The sequence below is a fragment of the Dioscorea cayenensis genome, chromosome 19, assembly GCF_009730915.1.
Source record: "Dioscorea cayenensis subsp. rotundata cultivar TDr96_F1 chromosome 19, TDr96_F1_v2_PseudoChromosome.rev07_lg8_w22 25.fasta, whole genome shotgun sequence".
Lineage (NCBI taxonomy): Eukaryota > Viridiplantae > Streptophyta > Magnoliopsida > Dioscoreales > Dioscoreaceae > Dioscorea > Dioscorea cayenensis.
Genome location: NC_052489.1, coordinates 16,724,614 through 16,734,620, shown reverse-complemented (window position 1 = coordinate 16,734,620; position 10,007 = coordinate 16,724,614). Strand labels below are relative to the sequence as shown.

Below are 10,007 nucleotides of genomic sequence, written 5' to 3'. Positions count from 1 at the left end.
TTGAAAAAAATTTCCTTTGTGAAAGAAAAGTGGTAAAGGAACAATTGATTTTTCTTTTTTTTGGAGAAATAAATAAACAAATAATTGAATAAATAAAATTGACATACCTTCAGTTCTTTGTCGCTTTGATGAGACAACTGGGTCAATAGTAAGATCAGTGTCATCAATGAATATATTTTTGTTGATAAATCTGTGGCCCTTCGAAGATTGTCCTCGCTCTCTATTAATGTGTCTCTTGTCTCTGAAGTCATCTTGGATCAACAATGAGTGCCTCTGTTTGAAAAAAGCTTCAACAATTCTCAACCATTTCTGTGCATAAACAAGTATAAGTCTCCCTTCTCTATCATGCATCGGGATGTAGAATGAGCTAGATGTCCTTTGGCGAGAAAGATGGAGCCAGTACCCCGCAAGAATTCCGAGAGAAGGAGCCCTCCTGGGAATATTAATGAACGCCGGAGTATGCTGATCGTATCCAAATTGGCGCCCAAATCGATGTGGATTATAAGGTTTTGCAAAAAAATCTCCTGCACACCGAAGCGGAAGAATTCCACAACGAAGATTTATCACATATTCCATGGTATATGAATCCAATACATATGGTCCAGTCGGGTATCTGGAATCTCGTACCACCTCGTCATTATGATTGATGAACGAGAAAGGGCGAGATATGAAATTGCTTTCATGTCGGATAAAGTTCCTCACATATATAGGATTGGTAAACGGAGTCGCGCTGGAATTCATAAATTGCAGCATCTTCGGTATTCTCAGCAACCCAGGGATACTTGAGGTATTGTCGTCTATCCTCCTTTTGAGATATATGCTCCGAAAATAATAACCAGCCCAAGCATACAAGAAATGAGCAGGGAACACTGTGGTGGAATATCCTGGTCCTCTTCTGTGTTTAGCCATGGCATTTAAGCCTAAGTATAAGCGTGCTAGCACTGCAGGGGCAAAAGCTACTCTCCTCCCGTGCGCGATGTTGCATGCCATCATAAAAACTCCTGGTCTAATTACTTTGCGATCACCCGGCATGATAAAAAAGCAAATCCACAATGCTATGAAAGCAACTAAATCTGCCTTGAAAACAAGCATTGGAGGGGGATTAGACGCCGATCTATGACGGGAGCTATGTCTTGATTTCCTGAAGAACTCCACCCAATCCTCAAAGAATACATCTTCATCGACGCTTTGCCTTGAGAGCCATTGAAAGATGTCGAAAAGATTTCTTAAAATAGAAAGTTCAGGGTCATATCTTCGGCAAATTGTGTCATTAGGAGGTATGACTTCATCATAGATGTCTCCGGTAATTGGAAGTCCTCCCAATTCCTTGATATCCCATAATGAAATCCCAACTTCTCCGTGCAAGAAGTGGAAAGTGTTAGTATCGGGACACCATAGTTCTACTAGCGCTTTATAAAAGTTTATGTCAAAATCATAGCGACCGACTGAAGACACAATCCCGCCCGTCAATTCTGCTTCAGATAGCTCGTTGGAGTAGTTATTAACTATGAATTTGGCCCATTCTGCATAATATGGAAGATCGATCAAATTATTTTGGATTGGTTCCCTTCCCTTCCATCCCGGGCGGTGATTGATGATTCTTGACCCAAGGGTTTCAAATGTCTTCAAATCTTTCACTTCTCCTTCAGGTTTTAAGCAAATTGCATCAGTTAGGCCGTCTTCAAACCAACGGTTTGTGGATAATTTGGCAATAGCCATGCGATTTGGATAGCGCTTCACCCACTCTGATTGTTCTCCTCCTTCATATATGATTGCGGGTTCGGCTTCAGAATCAAACATAGGAGTGTGGCGCATGAAGGTTCGACCTTGGGGAACTTCATTATAATTTTGGTTCATATCCCAAAAAGGTTGAGATATATTAGCCATGAAAAAAAGATTGGGGATTCCTACTTCTCTCACTCAAACTCACCAAAAGAATTTCGTGAGACAAGTAGGAAGGGGGCATTTGTTTATATAAATAATATAACGCATGTCCTAATAAAACTCAATGTCCTAATGGAAACCAAATTCCAATTTAATTCTAATATATCCTAGATATATTTAGAATTAAAATTTAAATGTCCTAATCTTAATCTTAATTGATTATTTGATTGTTTTGGACTAGAATGCAAATTCCAAGTTAAATACAAAATGCAAATTACAAAATTACCCTTGAGAACATATCTCGAGGCATAAATGTGAAAAAAATTACAAGATTACCCCTGAGAACCCCTATCTTGAGGCAATCTCAAATCTTGGATAGCCCAAACACACATCTCGAGGCAATCCTAAATTTTATGAGGCATGAGAACGGATCTCGAGGCAATGGGAGAAATGCAAATCCTGAAGCACCGAGTACGTATCTCGAGGTAGAGTGAATTTTTTTTATATAAGAATAAAAAAATATTAATAAGATAATAAATAAAATGCGAATAATGAAATAATAAATAAAAAAAAAATTCGAAATTTAAATTTTAAAAAAATAATAATAAAAAAAATTCGAAATTTAAATTTTTTAAATTTAAAAAAAAATAATAAATAAAAAAATTCGAAATTTAAATTTAAAAAAATAATAATAATAAAAAAATTCGAAAGTTAAATTTTTTTAAATTTAAAAAATAATAATAAATAAAAAAATTGAAAATTTAATTTTTTTTAAAAATAATAATAATAGAAAAATAGAAAAAAATTCGAAATTTAAATTTTTTTAATTTGAAATTATAATTCAAATTTAAATTTAAAAAAATAATAATAATAATAATAAAAATAAAAATAATAAAAAAATAATAAAAATAAAAATAAAAATAAAAATAAAAAGAAATAAAAAAAAAACTATTATTAAAAAAAATTTAAAAAAAAAATTTTATCCTCACCCCTTTGTTGTGATTTGACGGAGGGGGTTGGTGGAAGAAGATAAGATCCGTTTTTTTTCTTTTAAAAGGTGGGAGGAGATCAGAAAGAAGAAAGGGAGGAAAAAAAGTAAGGGAATCGAAAGAGGAAGAAGGAAAAAAATCTAAAAAAAGGAAAAAGTCGAAAGACTCTAAGGTTTTTTATCCTCCTCCATCCTCCCGTATATATATATATATAATGTATAGATAAAAAGAGGGAGAAGAATTCCCAGCGCTGATGCTCGCCGCCGCTTGATGCCGCTGCTACCGCCACGTCGCCGCTGTCTGTCTGTTAAGGAGGTCGCGGACATGGTTGAATGGTGAAATAATGCCGCTAACCATGTCCGCCAACCATGTCCGTATTCATCTGCTTGGACTGCTTTGCCATCTCGATGCTCGCTCGCCGACGCCGTTGCCGCTGTTCACCACCGCGGCATGCTTGGATGGCTGAGATAATGCCGCCAAGCATGCCGCCAAGCATGCCGCCGCCGCCACTCGTTGCCGTCACTGCCACTACCTCTTCTAGAGATGGAGGAGGAATGCTGAAAGCAATCAGATCCATGTCACGAGACTGCAATTGAGACGTTGGTTCTACTTCCTTGAAGATGTTCAAGGACACTGCTGCTAGTGATGAAATTATCTCCGTCATCGTCTCCGATTATCTCCATCAGCTCTCTTTGAAAGCGCTTGAGATCGGCCAATCTATAGCTATACTTGTTGATTCAATTCTTTCCGTTGTCGACCTTGCTCAAGTCCCGGGCTGTAGAAGCGAAGAAACGAAGAAGCAGAGAGAATCTACAACCAAGATGAGGATGATGGATTCCTTTACTTCGTTGTAAAGGAACAGGATCCTTGCCTGTATGAACGCCACCCTCCAACACAAGTTATTCAAAGCCAAGGAGCTGTTGTTAGAGCCTGTGCACTGCTAGCTGATAAACTCGATGATGGAACACTATTGCCAAGCCTCATGGGTGCGACTACTGCAATATCAAGTGTACCAGCAGGTGAAATTAGAAGATACGGATTTCGAAGTGAAAGAATGAGGCAAAACATTCCAAAAATATATATATAGGAGTGTGATCGTGCTGGTAGAGGTGCAGTCGTGCTAGTTGATTAGATGAAGAATAAAATATGATGAAGAGCATACTAATTAATGAAGCCAACATCAGTTGTGTGGGTTAGTGCCTGTCAACCTCATGCTAATGTGGAGTTTGCTGAGTTGCAACTAAACAGAGAATGATAAATCATATACACTGTTTTCTCATATATACACACGCTATTACATGGTACTGGATGAGTGTGAGGAAATAATTAACACTATATGATGTGATGGTTGAATAAGAAGATTGTAGTGATTAAGATCTCATGAAATTTCAAAAGAAAGTGATGATAATGACAGTGATGAATGGCCATAAGAGAAACAGACAAATTAAAGATGTCTTCTTGCAAATATTGATGAACATGAACAATAGACATATTCATATACAATTTTCTCATGTGCCACTCCTATTTGCTTCAGATGATATAGATATGAATATTGTGATTATTGATAATGCCCATTTTAATTTCTGTTAAGATTTGCAATGTCATGGCATTAATGAATCTTTGTTTACAAAAAAGTTCATTTCATAGTCAGTCGCATTCATGCACAAACTGTGGTCTTTATGGCTATGCATAACATGCACTACATGCATGTATGCAAGCATATACACACTACCATCCATATGAATTCACGTGCATGATTCACTTGATTACATTCAAAAGGGTCCCAACTATGCAAGCATGAAAAATGGAGGGAAAAATAATTACATGGTGGCAAAAAGAAGAAGCAGACATGCATACGTGTTTTTTTTTTAAAAAAAAAACTTTAATAAAAAGGGGTCCCACACCATGCAAGAGACATTTGCAAAAAAATATATATATATATAAATAAAAACATAAAAAAATGCACTTGAAATTTCCAAGATAAGAAGCATCTATGGATGGAACATGTAGTGCATCCGTTGTCATTATATATAAATTTAAAAAAATAATAATAATAAAATTAAAATAATAATAATAATAATAATAATAAAAAAACTTATCATGCACGAGAATCATGCAAGCATACGTGCATGAACTGAAATGAAATAAATAAATAAATAATAAAATAAAAAAAAAGGAAAAAAATTGATTGAAAGGCTGTGCCAGGTCATGGAGAAAATTAAGAAGGCACAAGCTTTATAATTGGAGAGAAAGAATGAGAAGCATGCCATGCATGCATGATATAAAAATAAAAATAAAAACAAATCATCATTATATGCACGTACATATGCAAAGTGCATAAAAAAAAAATTAAAAAAGAGGATAAAAAAAATGCATAAGTGCATGGCAAAAAAATTTATACAAAAAATAGCATATGGGCTCACTGTTTTAAAAAAAAAAGGATTGATGAGATGCATGCACGTGCATACTCACGTAAAACAAATAAAATAAAATAAAATAAATAATAAAAAAAATCCAAGCATGCACTCAATACAATATGCAAGCAGATGAACATGCATAATGTTTGATTTTAAAATAATGTATATGCAAAGCTGCGGTTTGATGCGATAAAGGTAGTTGAGAACATATATGAGCTACCACCTAAATTCACTCTTCTCACAATTATATGTGAATATCGTATATGAATATTGAAGAAACAAACCTCTTATCTGGTAAATAAAAAAGGGCATTACATGCATGCTTGTTGGATGTGCCCATCCCTCACCAAACATATAAAATGATGAGAGGCATGCTATATGGCCTCCATCAATTAGAAGAACATGAAGTTGAAGCAATCACTTTGGAGAGTATGGTGAGTGACAATAAAAATCTAGCATCTCTTTAGATGGTTAGAGAAATAGAAGGTGCACATTCTAAAACTATATTTGTTGGTGATATATGGATTGATTTAAAATATTGTATTTCGTGGGAGAACTGCATCTCGTACCTCATGGTTCTTCCTCACCAGCTAGCTTATTGAAGAATGCTACTAAAGTTATGACCCGTGCTCTATGAAAAATTCTTTTGGATCTACTTTTATGGATACCAAAATGATGGATTTGAGGTTATAAAAAAAAATGGAAGAAGTGTTACATGCATGCATGTAAGCGTGTACGTACTCACCATAAAAAAAGACCCCATCATGCACATAACAAATATGGGTCAGCAAAGCATGCAATGCGATGATAAGGTACAGAGCGATGATGACTCATTTAAAGGCGGGTATGAAATATTTATTTCAAGACACCTATGAGGCACGCAATGCAGTGACAAGGCACAAGCGGCAGTGATAAAAAAAATATAAAAAATAATTAAAAAATAATACATATATCTATATGTATATATATAAGTGATAAATATGTTTATATAATAAATTCAAAAAATTCTCTTGTCCCTTTACTTGTACTTTTGCCCTTAATCGGAGGTTCCTAAGATTTCTAATCTGGGGTAATTAATAATAGGGGCTTGCCCCTATTAGGAATGAAAGAACCCACACAAAACAAATATGACATTTGTGCTTCGATATATTGTCTGGTGTCTTTTCATGATGCCAGATGCATATTTTCGATCCCACACTCACGAGGAAAGCACTCTAGAGGACTCATGACTATCTCTACTGAGTTGGTTATTGTGCAACTCATTTTCTTGATTTCATTTCATCTGTGCCTGTGGGGTTCTTCAATACTTGAGCTTGAGGTTGTATATTTAGCCGTTTATCTTCTTGCACCTATTCTTTCATGTGTGTTTGCTTGGGGACAAGCAAACGCTTAGGTGTGGGGATGTTTGATAAACGCCTAAATGTACATATTTTATACGAATTGATCTTGTATTATTTGTGTATATCTTGATGAATTGATGCCTGTTTGAGTACTGTAGCACCGGCATGTTTTCTGGGCATTTGGCTGTGAGCTTCACGGGCTCCATGCGCCCGCATGGATGCCCGCATGGACTGACGGGATATAAATGAAACCGATTTTTCTAGGGCAAGAAGAGGAGTTTTTGGGAGAGTTCTTGGAGCTGATTTTCACCAGTCTTTAGGAGGCAAGATCACACGTTTTGGAGAAGGGAAATCAAAGGGAGAAGCTCGGTTTTGGCTAGATCTTCATCGATCTCTTCTTTGGGAGTTTGTAGACGACAAGGGAAGCCGCCCCCATCGCGGCGTCCGTGGAAGCATTTCCACCTAGCTTGGCTTGTCTTCCTACTTCTATTGTTTGAGGGAGTTTTCTTATGCCATTTGTAGTTGTTTTCATGGACTTGTTGCTTGTATTTGTTTGCATGGATGAGTAGACCCCAAGGTCACCAGATGCCGGTGAACCTTGGGGTGAACTTGTGTATTTGGATGATTTAATTTTGTCTATTGCAATTGTTGTGTTTTTGTGATTCATTCTTGGTGCATTTGATGTGTTGCTTACATGAGAACTCTGTAAACCAACTGCTAGGTTGTACTTGATAGCGTGACCATCGCCGTTGTACTAGACACACCAAGTTTGGAAGGGATTCATGTACGAATACGCCGTGACCATCGGGTATTCTGTACCCCTCCACCATTAGGGCTAGACCAAGTTGTGTTCCGGCCCTAATTAGGGATTTCCCCACTTGTTAATGCAATCGTATGAGGATTTGATCAGAAGGAATTCTGTGTCCATACTTATACCGGATTAGGGGTTAATTGCCGTGACCATCGGGTTGATCTAATTTAGGAAATCTCTAGGTCCAAACCTTCAATTGCATGACATTCTTAGCATCCTTTGCACTTTAGTAGCCCCTAGGGAATCCGCATCCGTGACCATTTCTTTCCCCTGATGTTATACCCCTACCTTATCATAGACTCCATTTGTAGTTCTTTTATTTCAAGTAATAGATTAGAGAAACCCTTCGAATCATTCGGCTAGACAATACGCAAAGAGGAAGTAAGAGTAGATTCTTGGGCCCAGGGAATACGACCCTCTCATGCTCGCACGAGGGGTATTACTTGACGACTCCGTGCACTTGCGGATCGCTCATCATTCACACACGTACACGATTTCGGGTTTGTTGTCCTTTTTGATTCAAGTTTTTAGCTAGAGCTTTGATCTTTCATATTTAGTGTTGAAATTTCCCTTACTTGTAGAATGATCTCTTTGTATACTTTGGTGAACCTAAGGCCAAGTACTTTCAATATTTTCTTCATTGATGCACAAAATGTTTAATTTTTCCTTGAGAACAAGCAAAAGCTTAAGTGTGGTAGAGTTTGATAAGTGCTTGTGCGATATGAATGTGAAGCGTTCATTCCTTATGTTGAGCATTACTTTTCTCGATTTTTTACACTAATACGTGTGTTGTTATGTTACTTTCGTGCAGGCAGGGTTGTGAGGCCGAGTATGAAGGAAAGAAGCCAATGTGGAGGACAATGCACTGATTTTTTACACTAATACGTGTGTTGTTATGTTACATTCTATTTCTTTGATTGTACTTAGCTCCATGGAGAGCTAAACCCATAGTGGGTACGTGGGTATTTGTGAACCCTAGGATGTATTTGTTTCATTGGATCTCTTTATTATACTTTCAATTAATTGATGTTTATTGTGAGTTCCAACCTTGAATGTTTGATTGTATGAACATTTGCCCTAGAGTGATAGTAGGGTTGAGAGTTCTCGTTAGTAATCTTATGAGTGAGTGACACACCACGAGCGTTAGACAAAGCTAGGTTGGAGAGGGTTGAGAGGGTGAGTCGAGAGGTACAGGAGCGTCCCCTTTCCCCTTCGACGTGATAGATTCTACCTCCATTCCTCGAGTTCTTTGCGGCAACAATAGAGTGAATAGTCTAAAGGATGAACTTCCGCTGGGGCTTAGTTGCGCGTGCAATGGAGTGAAGCGTTGAGGTGATCTTAGTATCTAGGGCTTAATCGTGGTTAGGGACCTTCAACCTGGACCGAAGGGTTAGGTCTATAGTTAGGAAGAGATTTATCACTTGGAATCCCTAGAGCTCTTTGCAACTCTATGGGAGTGCGAGGTTGAGAGGTTATTTAATCTCTCCTCCGGGGCATGTATAGAGTTAGGCATAGTTGACCTTAGATTTGGGACTATGTAATGAAGGATTTCCACAACTCACTATTGCATTGATTAGGAAGCATAATAGAGGGTTCTTGCACTTGAAGCGATCGTCCTAGGAAGAGCATTATCCGAGTACCCCATCTTTATCGATTGCCTTACCTTCTCTTTTACTCGTACTCTCTTACTTGTTGATTTTACTTTTGAGAATTGAATCATTGTCACACTTATCTCTATTGATCTTTCACATTGTTGGGGACACAATCTAGCATTGTGCAGCCCCCAATCACAACCCAGAATTTTGAGCTAAAGTCGGCATTCATCTACATGTTACAGCAGTCCACACAGTTCAATGGTTTGGCCGATGAGGATCCAAACAGTCACATAGAGAATTTCTTGGAAGTGTGTGATATGCTCAAGATCAATGGTGTTACGGATGATGCCATCAAGTTGAGAGCCTTCCCATTTTCTTTAAAGGGGTGAGCGAAGCGGTGCTACACTCATTACCTAGAACATCGATCACTGCATGGGAGGAGATGGGAGAAGCTTTCCTTGCCCGTTATTTTTCTCCCAAAAAATCTTTAAAGCTTAGGAGTGAAATCTTGTCCTTTGTGCAAATGGAATTGGAGTTTCTATTTGAGACATGGGAAAGGTTCAAGGAACTCTTGGGAAAAAGTCCTCAACATGGGTTTCCGGAGTGGATGATCATTCATACTTTTTACAATGGTTTAAACCCAAGTACAAGACAGTTATTTGATGCAATGGTAGGATGTACCTTAGGTATCAAGACCCTCGGAGAAGCAAGGCAATTAATTGAAGAAATGGGGTTGAACACCTACCAATGGAATGCTAGGGACAAGAAGAAAGTGGCCGACATCCATGAGATCGATGTGGTTACATCATTGGTGGCCCAAGTAGAGGTATTAAATAAGAAGTTAGAGACTCTAACTTCTCCTAGATTGGCGGTCGTAAAGAATTGTGATGGACGTGGGGAAGGACATGCCCCATCCGATTGCCCGATAGCTGTTGGTGATACACACTCTATTGAGTAAGTTGACTATGTGG

General features: G+C 37.7%; 1 non-coding gene across 1 annotated transcript; it reads right to left on the bottom strand.

Annotated features, from left to right (window-relative positions):
• Positions 1 to 9,526: 9,526 nt before the first annotated feature.
• LOC120250860 lies at positions 9,527 to 9,633 on the bottom strand. The gene has a single exon (XR_005533192.1). It is a non-coding gene; the product is annotated as a small nucleolar RNA R71 (small nucleolar RNA).
• Between the last annotated feature and the right edge of the window lie 374 nt (positions 9,634 to 10,007).